Source organism: Medicago sativa, chromosome 2, assembly GCF_051527215.1.
Source record: "Medicago sativa cultivar Bolivia chromosome 2, Bolivia_mono, whole genome shotgun sequence".
NCBI classification, from domain to species: domain Eukaryota; kingdom Viridiplantae; phylum Streptophyta; class Magnoliopsida; order Fabales; family Fabaceae; genus Medicago; species Medicago sativa.
The window spans coordinates 60,717,275-60,741,822 of NC_140750.1; positions in this window are offsets into that span (position 1 = coordinate 60,717,275).

A 24,548-nucleotide genomic window follows, 5' to 3' on the forward strand; every position below is an offset into this window, starting at 1 on the left:
CTTATTGAATCGAAGCATGTAATTGTTCCTAGGAAATCTAACAAGCATATCTACGGCTTCCATGGCATATTTTAAAATTTTCAAAAACGGCCAAAATGGGGGTTAAGTGAATTTCCTTGTTAATTTACTGATTTTACTCTTTTTGACTCTTTTTCTTTCACTAAAAAGGGCATAACGTGGCCTAGCCTTATTGAATCGAAGCATGTAATAGTTCATAGGAAATCTAATAAGCATATCTACGACTTCCATGGTTGATTTTAGAGTTTTCAAAAACGGCTGAAGTGGGGGTTAAGTGAATTTCCTTGTTAATTTACGGATTTCACTCGTTTTTGACCCTTTTTCTTTCACAAAAAAGGGCATAAAGTGGCCTAGCCTTATTGAATCAAAGCATGTAATAGTTCCTAGGAAATCTAACTAGCATATCTACGACTTCCATGGTTGATTCTAGAGTTTTCAAAAACGGCCGAAATGGGGGTTAAGTGAATTTCCTTTTTAATTTACGGATTTCACTCGTTTTTGACCCTTTTTCTTTCACTAATAAGGGCATAAAGTGGCCTAGCCTTATTGAATCGAAGCATGTAATAGTTCCTAGGAAATCTAACAATCATATCTACGACTTCCATGGTTGATTCTAGAGTTTTCAAAAACGGCCGAAATGGGGGTTAAGTGAATTTCCTTTTTAATTTACGGATTTCACTCGTTTTTGACTCTTTTTCTTTCACTAAAAAGGGCATAACGTGGCATAGCCTTATTGAATCGAAGCGTGTAATAGTTCCTAGGAAATCTAACAAGCATATCTACGGCTTCCATGGTATATTTTAAAATTTTCAAAAACGGCCAAAATGGGGGTTAAGTGAATTTCCTTGTTAATTTACGGATTTCACTCGTTTTTGACCCTTTTTCTTTAACAAAAAAGGGCATAAAGTGGCCTAGCCTTATTGAATCAAAGCATGTAATAGTTCCTAGGAAATCTAACTAGCATATCTACGACTTCCATGGTTGATTTTAGAGTTTTCAAAAACGGCCGAAGTGGGGGCTAAGTGAATTTCCTTGTTAATTTACGGATTTCACTCGTTTTTGACCCTTTTTCTTTCACTAATATGGGCATGAAGTGGCCTAGCCTTATTGAATGGAAGCATGTAATAGTTCCTAGGAAATCTAACAAGCATATCTACGACTTCCATGGTTTATTTTAAAATTTTCAAAAACGGCCAAAATGGGGGTTAAGTGAATTTCCTTGTTAATTTACGGATTTCACTCGTTTTTGACCCTTTTTCTTTCACTAATATGGGCATAAAGTGGCCTAGCCTTATTGAATCAAAGCATGTAATAGTTCCTAGGAAATCTAACTAGCATATCTACGACTTGCATGGTTGATTCTAGAGTTTTCAAAAACGGCCGAAGTGGGGGTTAAGTGAATTTCCTTGTTAATTTACGGATTTCACTCGTTTTTAACCCTTTTTCTTTCACTAATAAGGGCATAAAGTGGCCTAGCCTTATTGAATCGAAGCATGTAATAGTTCCTAGGAAATCTAACAATCATATCTACGACTTCCATGGTTGACTCTAGAGTTTTCAAAAACGGCCGAAATGGGGGTTAAGTGAATTTCCTTTTTAATTTACGGATTTCACTCGTTTTTAACCCTTTTTCTTTCACTAAAATGGGCATAACGTGGCATAGCCTTATTGAATCGAAGCGTGTAATAGTTCCTAGGAAATCTAACAAGCATATCTACGGCTTCCATGGCATATTTTAAAATTTTCAAAAACGGCCAAAATGGGGGTTAATTGAATTTCCTTGTTAATTTACCGATTTTACTCTTTTTGACTCTTTTTCTTTCACTAAAAAGGGCATAACGTGGCCTAGCCTTATTGAATCGAAGCATGTAATTGTTCATAGGAAATCTAATAAGCATATCTACGACTTCCATGGTTGATTTTAGAGTTTTCAAAAACGGCTGAAGTGGGGGTTAAGTGAATTTCCTTGTTAATTTACGGATTTCACATGTTTTGACCCTTTTTCTTTCACTAAAAAGGGAATAAAGTGGCCTAGCCTTATTTAATCGAAGCGTGTAATAGTTCCTAGGAAATCTAACAAGCATATCTACGGCTTCCATGGTATATTTTAAAATTTTCAAAAAGGCCAAAATGTGGGTTAAGTGAATTTCCTTTTTAATTTACGGATTTCACGCGTTTTTAACTCTTTTTCTTTCACTAAAAAGGGCATAACGTGGCATAGCCTTATTGAATCGAAGCGTGTAATAGTTCCTAGGAAATCTAACAAGCATATCTACGGCTTTCATGGCATATTTTAAAAATTTCAAAAACGGCCAAAATGGGGGTTAAGTGAATTTCCTTGTTAATTTACCGATTTTACTCTTTTTGACTCTTTTTCTTTCACTAAAAAGGGCGTAATGTGGCCTAGCCTTATTGAATCGAAGCATGTAATAGTTCATAGGAAATCTAATAAGCATATCTACGACTTCCATGGTTGATTTTATAGTTTTCAAAAACGGCTGAAGTGGGTGTTAAGTGAATTTCCATGTTAATTTACGGATTTCACATGTTTTGACCCTTTTTCTTTCACTAAAAAGGGAATAAAGTGGCCTAGCCTTATTTAATCGAAGCGTGTAATAGTTCCTAGGAAATCTAACAAGCATATCTACGGCTTCCATGGTATATTTTAAAATTTTCAAAAACGGCCAAAATGGGGGTTAAGTGAATTTCCTTTTTAATTTACGGATTTCACTCGTTTTTGACCCTTTTTCTTTCACTAATAAGGGCATAAAGTGGCCTAGCCTTATTGAATCGAAGCATGTAATAGTTCCTAGGAAATCTAACAATCATATCTACGACTTCCATGGTTGATTCTAGAGTTTTCAAAAACGGCCGAAATGGGGGTTAAGTGAATTTCCTTTTTAATTTACGGATTTCACTCGTTTTTGACTCTTTTTCTTTCACTAAAAAGGGCATAACGTGGCATAGCCTTATTGAATCGAAGCATGTAATAGTTCCTAGGATATCTAACAAGCATATCTACGGCTTCCATGGTATATTTTAAAATTTTCAAAAACGGCAAAAATGGGGGTTAAGTGAATTTCCTTGTTAATTTACGGATTTCACTCGTTTTTGACCCTTTTTCTTTAACAAAAAAGGGCATAAAGTGGCCTAGCCTTATTGAATCAAAGCATGTAATAGTTCCTAGGAAATCTAACTAGCATATCTACGACTTCCATGGTTGATTTTAGAGTTTTCAAAAACGGCCGAAGTGGGGGCTAAGTGAATTTCCTTGTTAATTTACGGATTTCACTCGTTTTTGACCCTTTTTCTTTCACTAATATGGGCATGAAGTGGCCTAGCCTTATTGAATGGAAGCATGTAATAGTTCCTAGGAAATCTAACAAGCATATCTACGACTTCCATGGTTTATTTTAAAATTTTCAAAAACGGCCAAAATGGGGGTTAAGTGAATTTCCTTGTTAATTTACGGATTTCACTCGTTTTTGACTCTTTTTCTTTCACTAATATGGGCATAAAGTGGCCTAGCCTTATTGAATCAAAGCATGTAATAGTTCCTAGGAAATCTAACTAGCATATCTACGACTTGCATGGTTGATTCTAGAGTTTTCAAAAACGGCCGAAGTGGGGGTTAAGTGAATTTCCTTGTTAATTTACGGATTTCACTCGTTTTTGACCCTTTTTCTTTCACTAATAAGGGCATAAAGTGGCCTAGCCTTATTGAATCGAAGCATGTAATAGTTCCTAGGAAATCTAACAATCATAACTACGACTTCCTTGGTTGACTCTAGAGTTTTCAAAAACGGCCGAAATGGGGGTTAGGTGAATTTCCTTTTTAATTTACGGATTTCACTCGTTTTTAACCCTTTTTCTTTCACTAAAAAGGGCATAACGTGGCATAGCCTTATTGAATCGAAGCGTGTAATAGTTCCTAGGAAATCTAACAAGCATATCTACGGCTTCCATGGCATATTTTAAAATTTTCAAAAACGGCCGAAATGGGGGTTAATTGAATTTCCTTGTTAATTTACCGATTTTACTCTTTTTGACTCGTTTTCTTTCACTAAAAAGGGCATAACGTGGCCTAGCCTTATTGAATCGAAGCATGTAATTGTTCATAGGAAATCTAATAAGCATATCTACGACTTCCATGGTTGATTTTAGAGTTTTCAAAAACGGCTGAAGTGGGGGTTAAGTGAATTTCCTTGTTAATTTACGGATTTCACATGTTTTGACCCTTTTTCTTTCACTAAAAAGGGAATAAAGTGGCCTAGCCTTATTTAATCGAAGCGTGTAATAGTTCCTAGGAAATCTAACAAGCATATCTATGGCTTCCATGGTATATTTTAAAATTTTCAAAAAGGCCAAAATGTGGGTTAAGTAAATTTCCTTGTTAATTTACGGATTTCACTCGTTTTTGACCCTTTTTCTTTCACTAATAAGGGCATAAAGTGTCCTAGCCTTATTGAATCGAAGCATGTAATAGTTCCTAGGAAATCTAACAATCATATCTACGACTTCCATGGTTGATTCTAGAGTTTTCAAAAACGGCCGAAATGGGGGTTAAGTGAATTTCCTTTTTAATTTACGGATTTCACTCGTTTTTAACCCTTTTTCTTTCACTAAAAAGGGAATAACGTGGCAAAGCCTTATTGAATCGAAGCGTGTAATAGTTCCTAGGAAATCTAACAAGCATATCTACGGCTTCCTTGGCATATTTTAAAATTTTCAAAAACGGCCAAAATGGGGGTTAAGTGAATTTCCTTGTTAATTTACCAATTTTACTCTTTTTGACTCTTTTTCTTTCACTAAAAAGGGCATAACGTGGCCTAGCCTTGTTGAATCGAAGCATGTAATAGTTCATAGGAAATCTAATAAGCATATCTACGACTTCCATGGTTGATTTTAGAGTTTTCAAAAACGGCTGAAGTGGGGGTTAAGTGAATTTCCTTGTTAATTTACGGATTTCACATGTTTTGACCCTTTTTCTTTCACTAAAAAGGGAATAAAGTGGCCTAGCCTTATTTAATCGAAGCGTGTAATAGTTCCTAGGAAATCTAACAAGCATATCTACGGTTTCCATGGTATATTTTAAAATTTTCAAAAACGGCCAAAATGGGGGTTAAGTGAATTTCCTTGTTAATTTACGGATTTCACTCGTTTTTGACCCTTTTTCTTTCACTAATATGGGCATAAAGTGGCCTAGCCTTATTGAATCGAAGCATGTAATTGTTCCTAGGAAATCTAACAAGCATATCTACGGCTTCCATGGCATATTTTAAAATTTTCAAAAACGGCCAAAATGGGGGTTAAGTGAATTTCCTTGTTAATTTACTGATTTTACTCTTTTTGACTCTTTTTCTTTCACTAAAAAGGGCATAACGTGGCCTAGCCTTATTGAATCGAAGCATGTAATAGTTCATAGGAAATCTAATAAGCATATCTACGACTTCCATGGTTGATTTTAGAGTTTTCAAAAACGGCTGAAGTGGGGGTTAAGTGAATTTCCTCGTTAATTTACGGATTTCACATGTTTTGACCCTTTTTCTTTCACTAAAAAGGGAATAAAGTGGCCTAGCCTTATTTAATCGAAGCGTGTAATAGTTCCTAGGAAATCTAACAAGCATATCTACGGCTTCCATGGTATATTTTAAAATTTTCAAAAAGGCCAAAATGGGGGTTAAGTGAATTTCCTTGTTAATTTACGGATTTCACTCGTTTTTGACCCTTTTTCTTTCACTAATAAGGGCATAAAGTGGCCTAGCCTTATTGAATCGAAGCATGTAATAGTTCCTAGGAAATATAACAATCATATCTACGACTTCCATGGTTGATTCTAGAGTTTTCAAAAACGGCCGAAATGGGGGTTAAGTGAATTTCCTTTTTAATTTACGGATTTCACTCGTTTTTAACCCTTTTTCTTTCACTAAAAAGGGCATAACGTGGCATAGCCTTATTGAATCGAAGCGTGTAATAGTTCCTAGAAAATCTAACAAGCATATCTACGGCTTCCATGGCATATTTTAAAATTTTCAAAAACGGCCAAAATGGGGGTTAAGTGAATTTCCTTGTTAATTTACCGATTTTACTCTTTTTGACTCTTTTTCTTTCACTAAAAAGGGCATAACGTGGCCTAGCCTTATTGAATCGAAACATGTAATAGTTCATAGAAAATCTAATAAGCATATCTACGACTTCCATGGTTGATTTTAGAGTTTTCAAAAACGGCTGAAGTGGGGGTTAAGTGAATTTCCTTGTTAATTTACGGATTTCACTCGTTTTTGACCCTTTTTCTTTAACAAAAAAAGGCATAAAGTGGCCTAGCCTTATTGAATCAAAGCATGTAATAGTTCCTAGGAAATCTAACTAGCATATCTACGACTTCCATGGTTGATTTCAGAGTTTTCAAAAACGGCCGAAGTGGGGGCTAAGTGAATTTCCTTGTTAATTTACGGATTTCACTCGTTTTTGACCCTTTTTCTTTCACTAATATGGGCATAAAGTGGCCTAGCCTTATTGAATGGAAGCATGTAATAGTTCCTAGGAAATCTAACAAGCATATCTACGACTTCCATGGTTTATTTTAAAATTTTCAAAAACGGCCAAAATGGGGGTTAAGTGAATTTCCTTGTTAATTTACGGATTTCACTCGTTTTTGACCCTTTTTCTTTCACTAATATGGGCATAAAGTGGCCTAGCCTTATTGAATCAAAGCATGTAATAGTTCCTAGGAAATCTAACTAGCATATCTACGACTTGCATGGTTGATTCTAGAGTTTTCAAAAACGGCCGAAGTGGGGGTTAAGTGAATTTCCTTGTTAATTTACGGATTTCACTCGTTTTTGACCCTTTTTCTTTCACTAATAAGGGCATAAAGTGGCCTAGCCTTATTGAATCGAAGCATGTAATAGTTCCTAGGAAATATAACAATCATATCTACGACTTCCATGGTTGATTCTAGAGTTTTCAAAAACGGCCGAAATGGGGGTTAAGTGAATTTCCTTTTTAATTTACGGATTTCACTCGTTTTTAACCCTTTTTCTTTCACTAAAAAGGGCATAACGTGGCATAGCCTTATTGTATCGAAGCGTGTAATAGTTCCTAGAAAATCTAACAAGCATATCTACGGCTTCCATGGCATATTTTAAAATTTTCAAAAACGGCCAAAATGGGGGTTAAGTGAATTTCCTTGTTAATTTACCGATTTTACTCTTTTTGACTCTTTTTCTTTCACTAAAAAGGGCATAACGTGGCCTAGCCTTATTGAATCGAAACATGTAATAGTTCATAGGAAATCTAATAAGCATATCTACGACTTCCATGGTTGATTTTAGAGTTTTCAAAAACGGCTGAAGTGGGGGTTAAGTGAATTTCCTTGTTAATTTACGGATTTCACTCGTTTTTGACCCTTTTTCTTTCACAAAAAGGGCATAAAGTGGCCTAGCCTTATTGAATCAAAGCATGTAATAGTTCCTAGGAAATCTAACTAGCATATCTACGACTTACATGGTTGATTCTAGAGTTTTCAAAAACGGCCGAAGTGGGGGTTAAGTGAATTTCCTTGTTAATTTACGGATTTCACTCGTTTTTGACCCTTTTTCTTTCACTAATAAGGGCATAAAGTGGCCTAGCCTTATTGAATCGAAGCATGTAATAGTTCCTAGGAAATCTAACAATCATATCTACGACTTCCATGGTTGATTCTAGAGTTTTCAAAAACGGCCGAAATGGGGGTTAAGTGAATTTCCTTTTTAATTTACGGATTTCACTCGTTTTTAACCCTTTTTCTTTCACTAAAAAGGGCATAACGTGGCATAGCCTTATTGAATCGAAGCGTGTAATAGTTCCTAGGAAATCTAACAAGCATATCTACGGCTTCCATGGTATATTTTAAAATTTTCAAAAACGGCCAAAATGGGGGTTAAGTGAATTTCCTTGTTAATTTACGGATTTCACTCGTTTTTGACCCTTTTTCTTTAACAAAAAAGGGCATAAAGTGGCCTAGCCTTATTGAATCAAAGCATGTGATAGTTCCTAGGAAATCTAACTAGCATATCTACGACTTCCATGGTTGATTTCAGAGTTTTCAAAAACGGCCGAAGTGGGGGCTAAGTGAATTTCCTTGTTAATTTACGGATTTCACTCGTTTTTGACCCTTTTTCTTTCACTAATATGGGCATAAAGTGGCCTAGCCTTATTGAATGGAAGCATGTAATAGTTCCTAGGAAATCTAACAAGCATATCTACGACTTCCATGGTTTATTTTAAAATTTTCAAAAACGGCCAAAATGGGGGTTAAGTGAATTTCCTTGTTAATTTACGGATTTCACTCTTTTTTGACCCTTTTTCTTTCACTAATATGGGCATAAAGTGGCCTAGCCTTATTGAATCAAAGCATGTAATAGTTCCTAGGAAATCTAACTAGCATATCTACGACTTGCATGGTTGATTCTAGAGTTTTCAAAAATGGCCGAAGTGGGGGTTAAGTGAATTTCCTTGTTAATTTACGGATTTCACTCGTTTTTGACCCTTTTTCTTTCACAAAAAAGGGCATAAAGTGGCCTAGCCTTATTGTATCAAAACATGTAATAGTTCCTAGGAAATCTAACTAGCATATCTACGACTTCCGTGGTTGATTCTAGAGTTTTCAAAAACGGCCGAAGTGGGGGTTAGGTGAATTTCCTTGTTAATTTACGGATTTCACTCGTTTTTGACCCTTTTTCTTTCACTAATAAGGGCATAAAGTGGCCTAGCCTTATTGAATCGAAGCATGTAATAGTTCCTAGGAAATCTAACAATCATATCTACGACTTCCATGGTTGATTCTAGAGTTTTCAAAAACGGCCGAAATGGGGGTTAAGTGAATTTCCTTTTTAATTTACGGATTTCACTCGTTTTTAACTCTTTTTCTTTCACTAAAAAGGGCATAACGTGGCATAGCCTTATTGAATCGAAGCGTGTAATAGTTCCTAGGAAATCTAACAAGCATATCTACGGCTTCCATGGTATATTTTAAAATTTTCAAAAACGGCCAAAATGGGGGTTAAGTGAATTTCCTTGTTAATTTACCGATTTTACTCTTTTTGACTCTTTTTCTATCACTAAAAAGGGCATAACGTGGCCTAGCCTTATTGAATCGAAGCATGTAATAGTTCATAGGAAATCTAATAAGCATATCTACGACTTCCATGGTTGATTTTAGAGTTTTCAAAAACGGCTGAAGTGGGCGTTAAGTGAATTTCCTTGTTAATTTACGGATTTCACATGTTTTGACCCTTTTTCTTTCACTAAAAAGGGAATAAAGTGGCCTAGCCTTATTTAATCGAAGCGTGTAATAGTTCCTAGGAAATCTAACAAGCATATCTACGGCTTCCATGGTATATTTTAAAATTTTCAAAAACGGCCAAAATGGGGGTTAAGTGAATTTCCTTGTTAATTTACGGATTTCACTCGTTTTTGACCCTTTTTCTTTCACTAATATGGGCATAAAGTGGCCTAGCCTTATTGAATCGAAGCATGTAATAGTTCCTAGGAAATCTAACAGGCATATCTACGACTTCCATGGTTTATTTTAAAATTTTCAAAAACGGCCAAAATGGGGGTTAAGTGAATTTCCTTGTTAATTTACGGATTTCACTCGTTTTTGACCCTTTTTCTTTCACAAAAAAGGGCATAAAGTGGCCTAGCCTTATTGAATCAAAGCATGTAATAGTTCCTAGGAAATCTAACTAGCATATCTACGACTTACATGGTTGATTCTAGAGTTTTCAAAAACGGCCGAAGTGGGGGTTAAGTGAATTTCCTTGTTAATTTACGGATTTCACTCGTTTTTGACCCTTTTTCTTTCACTAATATGGGCATAAAGTGGCCTTGCCTTATTGAATCGAAGCATGTAATAGTTCCTAGGAAATCTAACAGGCATATCTACGACTTCCATGGTTTATTTTAAAATTTTCAAAAACGGCCAAAATGGGGGTTAAGTGAATTTCCTTGTTAATTTACGGATTTCACTCGTTTTTGACCCTTTTTCTTTCACAAAAAAGGGCATAAAGTGGCCTAGCCTTATTGAATCAAAGCATGTAATAGTTCCTAGGAAATCTAACTAGCATATCTACGACTTACATGGTTGATTCTAGAGTTTTCAAAAACGGCCGAAGTGGGGGTTAAGTGAATTTCCTTGTTAATTTACGGATTTCACTCGTTTTTGACCCTTTTTCTTTCACTAATATGGGCATAAAGTGGCCTTGCCTTATTGAATCGAAGCATGTAATAGTTCCTAGGAAATCTAACAGGCATATCTACGACTTCCATGGTTTATTTTAAAATTTTCAAAAACGGCCAAAATGGGGGTTAAGTGAATTTCCTTGTTAATTTACGGATTTCACTCGTTTTTGACCCTTTTTCTTTCACAAAAAAGGGCATAAAGTGGCCTAGCCTTATTGAATCAAAGCATGTAATAGTTCCTAGGAAATCTAACTAGCATATCTACGACTTCCATGGTTGATTCTAGAGTTTTCAAAAACGGCCGAAATGGGGGTTAAGTGAATTTCCTTTTTAATTTACGGATTTCACTCGTTTTTAACTCTTTTTCTTTCACTAAAAAGGGCATAACGTGGCATAGCCTTATTGAATCGAAGCGTGTAATAGTTCCTAGGAAATCTAACAAGCATATCTACAGCTTCCATGGTATATTTTAAAATTTTCAAAAACGGCCAAAATGGGGGTTAAGTGAATTTCCTTGTTAATTTACCGATTTTACTCTTTTTGACTCTTTTTCTATCACTAAAAAGGGCATAACGTGGCCTAGCCTTATTGAATCGAAGCATGTAATAGTTCATAGGAAATCTAATAAGCATATCTACGACTTCCATGGTTGATTTTAGAGTTTTCAAAAACGGCTGAAGTGGGGGTTAAGTGAATTTCCTTGTTAATTTACGGATTTCACATGTTTTGACCCTTTTTCTTTCACTAAAAAGGGAATAAAGTGGCCTAGCCTTATTTAATCGAAGCGTGTAATAGTTCCTAGGAAATCTAACAAGCATATCTACGGCTTCCATAGTATATTTTAAAATTTTAAAAAACGGCCAAAATGGGAATTAAGTGAATTACCTTGTTAATTTACGGATTTCACTCGTTTTTGACCCTTTTTCTTTCACTAATAAGGGCATAAAGTGGCCTAGCCTTATTGAATCGAAGCATGTAATAGTTCATAGGAAATCTAATAAGCATATCTACGACTTCCATGGTTGATTTTATAGTTTTCAAAAACGGCTAAAGTGGGGGTTAAGTGAATTTCCTTGTTAATTTATGGATTTCACATGTTTTGACCCTTTTTCATTCAGAAAAAAGGGCATAAAGTGGCCTAGCCTTATTGAATCAAAGCATGTAATAGTTCCTAGGAAATCTAATAAGCATATCTACGACTTCCATGGTTTATTTTAAAATTTTCAAAAACGGCCAAAATGGGAATTAAGTGAATTTCCTTGTTAATTTACGGATTTCACTCGTTTTTGACCCTTTTTCTTTCACTAATAAGGGCATAAAGTGGCCTAGCCTTATTGAATCGAAGCATGTAATAGTTCCTAGGAAATCTAACTAGCATATCTACGACTTCCATGGTTGATATTAGAGTTTTCAAAAACAGCCGAAGTGGGGGTTAAGTGAATTTCCTTGTTAATTTACGGATTTTACTCGTTTTTAACCCTTTTTCTTTCACTAAAAAGGGAATAACGTGGCCTAGCCTTATTGAATCGAAGCATGTAATAGTTCCTAGGAAATCTATCAAGCATATCTATAACCTCCATGGTTTATTTTAAAATTTTCAAAAACGGCCTAAATGGGGGTTAAGTGAATTTCCTTGTTAATTTACGGATTTCGCTCGTTTTTGACCCTTTTTCTTTCACAAAAAAGGGCATAAAGTGGCCTAACCTTATTGAATCGAAGCATGTAATTGTTCCTAGGAAATCTAACTAGCATATCTACGACTCCCATGGTTGATTTTAGTGTTTTCAAAAACGGCCGAAATGGGGGTTAATTGAATTTCCTTGTTAATTTACGTATTTTAATCGTTTTTGACCCTTTTTCATTCACTAAAAAGGGCATAAAGTGGCCGAGCCTTATTGAATCGAAGCATGTAATAGTTCCTAGGAAATCTAACAAGCATATCTACGACTTCCATGGTATATTTTAAAATTTTCAAAAACGTTCAAAATGGGGGTTAAGTGAATTTCCTTGTTAATTTACGGATTTCACTCGTTTTTGACCCTTGTTCTTTCGCTAATAAGGGCATAAAGTGGCCTAGCCTTATTGAATCGAAGCATGTAATAGTTCATAGGAAATCTAATAAGCATATCTACGACTTCCATGGTTGATTTTAGAGTTTTCAAAAACGGCTGAAGTGGGGGTTAAGTGAATTTCCTTGTTAATTTACGGATTTCACTCGTTTTTGACCCTTTTTCTTTCACAAAAAAGGGCATAAAGTGGCCTAGCCTTATTGAATCAAAGCATGTAATAGTTCCTAGGAAATCTAACTAGCATATCTACGACTTACATGGTTGATTCTAGAGTTTTCAAAAACGGCCGAAGTGGGGGTTAAGTGAATTTCCTTGTTAATTTACGGATTTCACTCGTTTTTGACCCTTTTTTTTTCACTAATATGGGCATAAAGTGGCCTTGCCTTATTGAATCGAAGCATGTAATAGTTCCTAGGAAATCTAACAGGCATATCTACGACTTCCATGGTTTATTTTAAAATTTTCAAAAACGGCCAAAATGGGGGTTAAGTGAATTTCCTTGTTAATTTACGGATTTCACTCGTTTTTGACCCTTTTTCTTTCACAAAAAAGGGCATAAAGTGGCCTAGCCTTATTGAATCAAAGCATGTAATAGTTCCTAGGAAATCTAACTAGCATATCTACGACTTCCATGGTTGATTCTAGAGTTTTCAAAAACGGCCGAAATGGGGGTTAAGTGAATTTCCTTTTTAATTTACGGATTTCACTCGTTTTTAACTCTTTTTCTTTCACTAAAAAGGGCATAACGTGGCATAGCCTTATTGAATCGAAGCGTGTAATAGTTCCTAGGAAATCTAACAAGCATATCTACAGCTTCCATGGTATATTTTAAAATTTTCAAAAACGGCCAAAATGGGGGTTAAGTGAATTTCCTTGTTAATTTACCGATTTTACTCTTTTTGACTCTTTTTCTATCACTAAAAAGGGCATAACGTGGCCTAGCCTTATTGAATCGAAGCATGTAATAGTTCATAGGAAATCTAATAAGCATATCTACGACTTCCATGGTTGATTTTAGAGTTTTCAAAAACGGCTGAAGTGGGGGTTAAGTGAATTTCCTTGTTAATTTACGGATTTCACATGTTTTGACCCTTTTTCTTTCACTAAAAAGGGAATAAAGTGGCCTAGCCTTATTTAATCGAAGCGTGTAATAGTTCCTAGGAAATCTAACAAGCATATCTACGGCTTCCATAGTATATTTTAAAATTTTAAAAAACGGCCAAAATGGGAATTAAGTGAATTACCTTGTTAATTTACGGATTTCACTCGTTTTTGACCCTTTTTCTTTCACTAATAAGGGCATAAAGTGGCCTAGCCTTATTGAATCGAAGCATGTAATAGTTCATAGGAAATCTAATAAGCATATCTACGACTTCCATGGTTGATTTTAGAGTTTTCAAAAACGGCTAAAGTGGGGGTTAAGTGAATTTCCTTGTTAATTTATGGATTTCACATGTTTTGACCCTTTTTCATTCAGAAAAAAGGGCATAAAGTGGCCTAGCCTTATTGAATCAAAGCATGTAATAGTTCCTAGGAAATCTAATAAGCATATCTACGACTTCCATGGTTTATTTTAAAATTTTCAAAAACGGCCAAAATGGGAATTAAGTGAATTTCCTTGTTAATTTACGGATTTCACTCGTTTTTGACCCTTTTTCTTTCACTAATAAGGGCATAAAGTGGCCTAGCCTTACTGAATCGAAGCATGTAATAGTTCCTAGGAAATCTAACTAGCATATCTACGACTTCCATGGTTGATATTAGAGTTTTCAAAAACAGCCGAAGTGGGGGTTAAGTGAATTTCCTTGTTAATTTACGGATTTTACTCGTTTTTAACCCTTTTTCTTTCACTAAAAAGGGAATAACGTGGCCTAGCCTTATTGAATCGAAGCATGTAATAGTTCCTAGGAAATCTATCAAGCATATCTATAACCTCCATGGTTTATTTTAAAATTTTCAAAAACGGCCTAAATGGGGGTTAAGTGAATTTCCTTGTTAATTTACGGATTTCGCTCGTTTTTGACCCTTTTTCTTTCACAAAAAAGGGCATAAAGTGGCCTAACCTTATTGAATCGAAGCATGTAATTGTTCCTAGGAAATCTAACTAGCATATCTACGACTCCCATGGTTGATTTTAGTGTTTTCAAAAACGGCCGAAATGGGGGTTAATTGAATTTCCTTGTTAATTTACGTATTTTAATCGTTTTTGACCCTTTTTCATTCACTAAAAAGGGCATAAAGTGGCCGAGCCTTATTGAATCCAAGCATGTAATAGTTCCTAGGAAATCTAACAAGCATATCTACGACTTCCATGGTATATTTTAAAATTTTCAAAAACGTTCAAAATGGGGGTTAAGTGAATTTCCTTGTTAATTTCGGATTTCAGTCGTTTTTGACCCTTGTTCTTTCGCTAATAAGGGCATAAAGTGGCCTAGCCTTATTGAATCGAAGCATGTAATAGTTCATAGGAAATCTAATAAGCATATCTACGACTTCCATGGTTGATTTTAGAGTTTTCAAAAACGGCCGAAGTGGGGGTTAAGTGAATTTCCTTGTTAATTTACGGATTTCACTCGTTTTTGACCCTTTTTCTTTCACTAATATGGGCATAAAGTGGCCTTGCCTTATTGAATCGAAGCATGTAATAGTTCCTAGGAAATCTAACAGGCATATCTACGACTTCCATGGTTTATTTTAAAATTTTCAAAAACGGCCAAAATGGGGGTTAAGTGAATTTCCTTGTTAATTTACGGATTTCACTCGTTTTTGACCCTTTTTCTTTCACAAAAAAGGGCATAAAGTGGCCTAGCCTTATTGAATCAAAGCATGTAATAGTTCCTAGGAAATCTAACTAGCATATCTACGACTTCCATGGTTGATTCTAGAGTTTTCAAAAACGGCCGAAATGGGGGTTAAGTGAATTTCCTTTTTAATTTACGGATTTCACTCGTTTTTAACTCTTTTTCTTTCACTAAAAAGGGCATAACGTGGCATAGCCTTATTGAATCGAAGCGTGTAATAGTTCCTAGGAAATCTAACAAGCATATCTACAGCTTCCATGGTATATTTTAAAATTTTCAAAAACGGCCAAAATGGGGGTTAAGTGAATTTCCTTGTTAATTTACCGATTTTACTCTTTTTGACTCTTTTTCTATCACTAAAAAGGGCATAACGTGGCCTAGCCTTATTGAATCGAAGCATGTAATAGTTCATAGGAAATCTAATAAGCATATCTACGACTTCCATGGTTGATTTTAGAGTTTTCAAAAACGGCTGAAGTGGGGGTTAAGTGAATTTCCTTGTTAATTTACGGATTTCACATGTTTTGACCCTTTTTCTTTCACTAAAAAGGGAATAAAGTGGCCTAGCCTTATTTAATCGAAGCGTGTAATAGTTCCTAGGAAATCTAACAAGCATATCTACGGCTTCCATAGTATATTTTAAAATTTTAAAAAACGGCCAAAATGGGAATTAAGTGAATTACCTTGTTAATTTACGGATTTCACTCGTTTTTGACCCTTTTTCTTTCACTAATAAGGGCATAAAGTGGCCTAGCCTTATTGAATCGAAGCATGTAATAGTTCATAGGAAATCTAATAAGCATATCTACGACTTCCATAGTTGATTTTAGAGTTTTCAAAAACGGCTAAAGTGGGGGTTAAGTGAATTTCCTTGTTAATTTATGGATTTCACATGTTTTGACCCTTTTTCATTCAGAAAAAAGGGCATAAAGTGGCCTAGCCTTATTGAATCAAAGCATGTAATAGTTCCTAGGAAATCTAATAAGCATATCTACGACTTCCATGGTTTATTTTAAAATTTTCAAAAACGGCCAAAATGGGAATTAAGTGAATTTCCTTGTTAATTTACGGATTTCACTCGTTTTTGACCCTTTTTCTTTCACTAATAAGGGCATAAAGTGGCCTAGCCTTACTGAATCGAAGCATGTAATAGTTCCTAGGAAATCTAACTAGCATATCTACGACTTCCATGGTTGATATTAGAGTTTTCAAAAACAGCCGAAGTGGGGGTTAAGTGAATTTCCTTGTTAATTTACGGATTTTACTCGTTTTTAACCCTTTTTCTTTCACTAAAAAGGGAATAACGTGGCCTAGCCTTATTGAATCGAAGCATGTAATAGTTCCTAGGAAATCTATCAAGCATATCTATAACCTCCATGGTTTATTTTAAAATTTTCAAAAACGGCCTAAATGGGGGTTAAGTGAATTTCCTTGTTAATTTACGGATTTCGCTCGTTTTTGACCCTTTTTCTTTCACAAAAAAGGGCATAAAGTGGCCTAACCTTATTGAATCGAAGCATGTAATTGTTCCTAGGAAATCTAACTAGCATATCTACGACTCCCATGGTTGATTTTAGTGTTTTCAAAAACGGCCGAAATGGGGGTTAATTGAATTTCCTTGTTAATTTACGTATTTTAATCGTTTTTGACCCTTTTTCATTCACTAAAAAGGGCATAAAGTGGCCGAGCCTTATTGAATCCAAGCATGTAATAGTTCCTAGGAAATCTAACAAGCATATCTACGACTTCCATGGTATATTTTAAAATTTTCAAAAACGTTCAAAATGGGGGTTAAGTGAATTTCCTTGTTAATTTCGGATTTCAGTCGTTTTTGACCCTTGTTCTTTCGCTAATAAGGGCATAAAGTGGCCTAGCCTTATTGAATCGAAGCATGTAATAGTTCATAGGAAATCTAATAAGCATATCTACGACTTCCATGGTTGATTTTAGAGTTTTCAAAAACGGCCGAAGTGGGGGTTAAGTGAATTTCCTTGTTAATTTACGGATTTCACTCGTTTTTGACCCTTTTTCTTTCACTAATATGGGCATAAAGTGGCCTTGCCTTATTGAATCGAAGCATGTAATAGTTCCTAGGAAATCTAATAGGCATATCTACGACTTCCATGGTTTATTTTAAAATTTTCAAAAACGGCCAAAATGGGGGTTAAGTGAATTTCCTTGTTAATTTACGGATTTCACTCGTTTTTGACCCTTTTTCTTTCACAAAAAAGGGCATAAAGTGGCCTAGCCTTATTGAATCAAAGCATGTAATAGTTCCTAGGAAATCTAACTAGCATATCTACGACTTCCATGGTTGATTCTAGAGTTTTCAAAAACGGCCGAAATGGGGGTTAAGTGAATTTCCTTTTTAATTTACGGATTTCACTCGTTTTTAACTCTTTTTCTTTCACTAAAAAGGGCATAACGTGGCATAGCCTTATTGAATCGAAGCGTGTAATAGTTCCTAGGAAATCTAACAAGCATATCTACAGCTTCCATGGTATATTTTAAAATTTTCAAAAACGGCCAAAATGGGGGTTAAGTGAATTTCCTTGTTAATTTACCGATTTTACTCTTTTTGACTCTTTTTCTATCACTAAAAAGGGCATAACGTGGCCTAGCCTTATTGAATCGAAGCATGTAATAGTTCATAGGAAATCTAATAAGCATATCTACGACTTCCATGGTTGATTTTAGAGTTTTCAAAAACGGCTGAAGTGGGGGTTAAGTGAATTTCCTTGTTAATTTACGGATTTCACATGTTTTGACCCTTTTTCTTTCACTAAAAAGGGAATAAAGTGGCCTAGCCTTATTTAATCGAAGCGTGTAATAGTTCCTAGGAAATCTAACAAGCATATCTACGGCTTCCATAGTATATTTTAAAATTTTAAAAAACGGCCAAAATGGGAATTAAGTGAATTACCTTGTTAATTTACGGATTTCACTCGTTTTTGACCCTTTTTCTTTCACTAATAAGGGCATAAAGTGGCCTAGCCTTATTGAATCGAAGCATGTAATAGTTCATAGGAAATCTAATAAGCATATCTACGACTTCCATGGTTGATTTTAGAGTTTTCAAAAACGGCTAAAGTGGGGGTTAAGTGAATTTCCTTGTTAATTTATGGATTTCACATGTTTTGACCCTTTTTCATTCAGAAAAAAGGGCATAAAGTGGCCTAGCCTTATTGAATCAAAGCATGTAATAGTTCCTAGGAAATCTAATAAGCATATCTACGACTTCCATGGTTTATTTTAAAATTTTCAAAAACGGCCAAAATGGGAATTAAGTGAATTTCCTTGTTAATTTACGGATTTCACTCGTTTTTGACCCTTTTTCTTTCACTAATAAGGGCATAAAGTGGCCTAGCCTTATTGAATCGAAGCATGTAATAGTTCCTAGGAAATCTAACTAGCATATCTACGACTTCCATGGTTGATATTAGAGTTTTCAAAAACAGCCGAAGTGGGGGTTAAGTGAATTTCCTTGTTAATTTACGGATTTTACTCGTTTTTAACCCTTTTTCTTTCACTAAAAAGGGAATAACGTGGCCTAGCCTTATTGAATCGAAGCATGTAATAGTTCCTAGGAAATCTATCAAGCATATCTATAACCTCCATGGTTTATTTTAAAATTTTCAAAAACGGCCTAAATGGGGGTTAAGTGAATTTCCTTGTTAATTTACGGATTTCGCTCGTTTTTGACCCTTTTTCTTTCACAAAAAAGGGCATAAAGTGGTCTAACCTTATTGAATCGAAGCATGTAATTGTTCCTAGGAAATCTAACTAGCATATCTACGACTCCCATGGTTGATTTTAGTGTTTTCAAAAACGGCCGAAATGGGGGTTAATTGAATTTCCTTGTTAATTTACGTATTTTAATCGTTTTTGACCATTTTTCATTCACTAAAAAGGGCATAAAGTGGCCGAGCCTTATTGAATCGAAGCATGTAATAGTTCCTAGGAAATCTAACAAGCATATCTACGACTTCCATGGTATATTTTAAAATTTTCAAAAACGTTCAAAATGGGGGTTAAGTGAATTTCCTTGTTAATTTACGGATTTCACTCGTTTTTGACCCTTGTTCTTTCGCTAATAAGGGCATAAAGTGGCCTAGCCTTATTGAATCGAAGCATGTAATAGTTCATAGGAAATCTAATAAGCATATCTACGACTTCCATGGTTGATTTTAGAGTTTTCAAAAACGGCTGAAGTGGGGGTTAAGTGAATTTCCTTGTTAATTTACGGATTTCACTCGTTTTTGACCCTTTTTCTTTCACAAAAAAGGGCATAAAGTGGCCTAGCCTTATTGAATCAAAGCATGTAATAGTTCCTAGGAAATCTAACTAGCATATCTACGACTTACATGGTTGATTCTAGAGTTTTCAAAAACGGCCGAAGTGGGGGTTAAGTGAATTTCCTTGTTAATTTACGGATTTCACTCGTTTTTGACCCTTTTTCTTTCACTAATATGGGCATAAAGTGACCTTGCCTTATTGAATCGAAGCATGTAATAGTTCCTAGGAAATCTAACAGGCATATCTACGACTTCCATGGTTTATTTTAAAATTTTCAAAAACGGCCAAAATGGGGGTTAAGTGAATTTCCTTGTTAATTTACGGATTTCACTCGTTTTTGACCCTTTTTCTTTCACAAAAAAGGGCATAAAGTGGCCTAGCCTTATTGAATCAAAGCATGTAATAGTTCCTAGGAAATCTAACTAGCATATCTACGACTTCCATGGTTGATTCTAGAGTTTTCAAAAACGGCCGAAATGGGGGTTAAGTGAATTTCCTTTTTAATTTACGGATTTCACTCGTTTTTAACTCTTTTTCTTTCACTAAAAAGGGCATAACGTGGCATAGCCTTATTGAATCGAAGCGTGTAATAGTTCCTAGGAAATCTAACAAGCATATCTACAGCTTCCATGGTATATTTTAAAATTTTCAAAAACGGCCAAAATGGGGGTTAAGTGAATTTCCTTGTTAATTTACCGATTTTACTCTTTTTGACTCTTTTTCTATCACTAAAAAGGGCATAACGTGGCCTAGCCTTATTGAATCGAAGCATGTAATAGTTCATAGGAAATCTAATAAGCATATCTACGACTTCCATGGTTGATTTTAGAGTTTTCAAAAACGGCTGAAGTGGGGGTTAAGTGAATTTCCTTGTTAATTTACGGATTTCACATGTTTTGACCCTTTTTCTTTCACTAAAAAGGGAATAAAGTGGCCTAGCCTTATTTAATCGAAGCGTGTAATAGTTCCTAGGAAATCTAACAAGCATATCTACGGCTTCCATAGTATATTTTAAAATTTTAAAAAACGGCCAAAATGGGAATTAAGTGAATTACCTTGTTAATTTACGGATTTCACTCGTTTTTGACCGTTTTTCTTTCACTAATAAGGGCATAAAGTGGCCTAGCCTTATTGAATCGAAGCATGTAATAGTTCATAGGAAATCTAATAAGCATATCTACGACTTCCATGGTTGATTTTAGAGTTTTCAAAAACGGCTAAAGTGGGGGTTAAGTGAATTTCCTTGTTAATTTATGGATTTCACATGTTTTGACCCTTTTTCATTCAGAAAAAAGGGCATAAAGTGGCCTAGCCTTATTGAATCAAAGCATGTAATAGTTCCTAGGAAATCTAATAAGCATATCTACGACTTCCATGGTTTATTTTAAAATTTTCAAAAACGGCCAAAATGGGAATTAAGTGAATTTCCTTGTTAATTTACGGATTTCACTCGTTTTTGACCCTTTTTCTTTCACTAATAAGGGCATAAAGTGGCCTAGCCTTATTGAATCGAAGCATGTAATAGTTCCTAGGAAATCTAACTAGCATATCTACGACTTCCATGGTTGATATTAGAGTTTTCAAAAACAGCCGAAGTGGGGGTTAAGTGAATTTCCTTGTTAATTTACGGATTTTACTCGTTTTTAACCCTTTTTCTTTCACTAAAAAGGGAATAACGTGGCCTAGCCTTATTGAATCGAAGCATGTAATAGTTCCTAGGAAATCTATCAAGCATATCTATAACCTCCATGGTTTATTTTAAAATTTTCAAAAACGGCCTAAATGGGGGTTAAGTGAATTTCCTTGTTAATTTACGGATTTCGCTCGTTTTTGACCCTTTTTCTTTCACAAAAAAGGGCATAAAGTGGCCTAACCTTATTGAATCGAAGCATGTAATTGTTCCTAGGAAATCTAACTAGCATATCTACGACTCCCATGGTTGATTTTAGTGTTTTCAAAAACGGCCGAAATGGGGGTTAATTGAATTTCCTTGTTAATTTACGTATTTTAATCGTTTTTGACCCTTTTTCATTCACTAAAAAGGGCATAAAGTGGCCGAGCCTTATTGAATCCAAGCATGTAATAGTTCCTAGGAAATCTAACAAGCATATCTACGACTTCCATGGTATATTTTAAAATTTTCAAAAACGTTCAAAATGGGGGTTAAGTGAATTTCCTTGTTAATTTCGGATTTCAGTCGTTTTTGACCCTTGTTCTTTCGCTAATAAGGGCATAAAGTGGCCTAGCCTTATTGAATCGAAGCATGTAATAGTTCATAGGAAATCTAATAAGCATATCTACGACTTCCATGGTTGATTTTAGAGTTTTCAAAAACGGCTGAAGTGGGGGTTAAGTGAATTTCCTTGTTAATTTACGGATTTCACATGTTTTGACCCTTTTTCTTTCACTAAAAAGGGAATAAAGTGGCCTAGCCTTATTTAATCGAAGCGTGTAATAGTTCCTAGGAAATCTAACAAGCATATCTACGGCTTCCATGGTATATTTTAAAATTTTCAAAAACGGCCAAAATGGGGGTTAAGTGAATTTCCTTGTTAATTTACGGATTTCACTCGTTTTTGACCCTTTTTCTTTCACTAATATGGGCATAAAGTGGCCTAGCCTTATTGAATCGAAGCATGTAATAGTTCCTAGGAAATCTAACAGGCATATCTACGACTTCCATGGTTTATTTTAAAATTTTCAAAAACGGCCAAAATGGGGGTTAAGTGAATTTCCTTGTTAATTTACGGATTTCACTCGTTTTTGACCCTTTTTCTTTCACAAAAAAGGGCATAAAGTGGCCTAGCCTTATTGAAACAAAGCATGTAATAGTTCCTAGGAAATCTAACTAGCATATCTACGACTTACATGGTTGATTCTAGAGTTTTCAAAAACGGCCGAAGTGGGGGTTAAGTGAATTTCCTTGTTAATTTACGGATTTCACTCGTTTTTGACCCTTTTTCTTTCACTAATAAGGGCATAAAGTGGCCTAGCCTTATTGAATCGAAGCATGTAATAGTTCCTAGGAAATCTAACAATCATATCTACGACTTCCATGGTTGATTCTAGAGTTTTCAAAAACGGCCGAAATGGGGGTTAAGTGAATTTCCTTTTTAATTTACGGATTTCACTCGTTTTTAACTCTTTTTCTTTCACTAAAAAGGGCATAACGTGGCATAGCCTTATTGAATCGAAGCGTGTAATAGTTCCTAGGAAATCTAACAAGCATATCTACAGCTTCCATGGTATATTTTAAAATTTTCAAAAACGGCCAAAATGGGGGTTAAGTGAATTTCCTTGTTAATTTACCGATTTTACTCTTTTTGACTCTTTTTCTATCACTAAAAAGGGCATAACGTGGCCTAGCCTTATTGAATCAAAGCATGTAATAGTTCCTAGGAAATCTAATAAGCATATCTACGACTTCCATGGTTTATTTTAAAATTTTCAAAAACGGCCAAAATGGGAATTAAGTGAATTTCCTTGTTAATTTACGGATTTCACTCGTTTTTGACCCTTTTTCTTTCACTAATAAGGGCATAAAGTGGCCTAGCCTTATTGAATCGAAGCATGTAATAGTTCCTAGGAAATCTAACTAGCATATCTACGACTTCCATGGTTGATATTAGAGTTTTCAAAAACAGCCGAAGTGGGGGTTAAGTGAATTTCCTTGTTAATTTACGGATTTTACTCGTTTTTAACCCTTTTTCTTTCACTAAAAAGGGAATAACGTGGCCTAGCCTTATTGAATCGAAGCATGTAATAGTTCCTAGGAAATCTATCAAGCATATCTATAACCTCCATGGTTTATTTTAAAATTTTCAAAAACGGCCTAAATGGGGGTTAAGTGAATTTCCTTGTTAATTTACGGATTTCGCTCGTTTTTGACCCTTTTTCTTTCACAAAAAAGGGCATAAAGTGGCCTAACCTTATTGAATCGAAGCATGTAATTGTTCCTAGGAAATCTAACTAGCATATCTACGACTCCCATGGTTGATTTTAGTGTTTTCAAAAACGGCCGAAATGGGGGTTAATTGAATTTCCTTGTTAATTTACGTATTTTAATCGTTTTTGACCCTTTTTCATTCACTAAAAAGGGCATAAAGTGGCCGAGCCTTATTGAATCCAAGCATGTAATAGTTCCTAGGAAATCTAACAAGCATATCTACGACTTCCATGGTATATTTTAAAATTTTCAAAAACGTTCAAAATGGGGGTTAAGTGAATTTCCTTGTTAATTTCGGATTTCAGTCGTTTTTGACCCTTGTTCTTTCGCTAATAAGGGCATAAAGTGGCCTAGCCTTATTGAATCGAAGCATGTAATAGTTCATAGGAAATCTAATAAGCATATCTACGACTTCCATGGTTGATTTTAGAGTTTTCAAAAACGGCTGAAGTGGGGGTTAAGTGAATTTCCTTGTTAATTTACGGATTTCACATGTTTTGACCCTTTTTCTTTCACTAAAAAGGGAATAAAGTGGCCTAGCCTTATTTAATCGAAGCGTGTAATAGTTCCTAGGAAATCTAACAAGCATATCTACGGCTTCCATGGTATATTTTAAAATTTTCAAAAACGGCCAAAATGGGGGTTAAGTGAATTTCCTTGTTAATTTACGGATTTCACTCGTTTTTGACCCTTTTTCTTTCACTAATATGGGCATAAAGTGGCCTAGCCTTATTGAATCGAAGCATGTAATAGTTCCTAGGAAATCTAACAGGCATATCTACGACTTCCATGGTTTATTTTAAAATTTTCAAAAACGGCCAAAATGGGGGTTAAGTGAATTTCCTTGTTAATTTACGGATTTCACTCGTTTTTGACCCTTTTTCTTTCACAAAAAAGGGCATAAAGTGGCCTAGCCTTATTGAAACAAAGCATGTAATAGTTCCTAGGAAATCTAACTAGCATATCTACGACTTACATGGTTGATTCTAGAGTTTTCAAAAACGGCCGAAGTGGGGGTTAAGTGAATTTCCTTGTTAATTTACGGATTTCACTCGTTTTTGACCCTTTTTCTTTCACTAATAAGGGCATAAAGTGGCCTAGCCTTATTGAATCGAAGCATGTAATAGTTCCTAGGAAATCTAACAATCATATCTACGACTTCCATGGTTGATTCTAGAGTTTTCAAAAACGGCC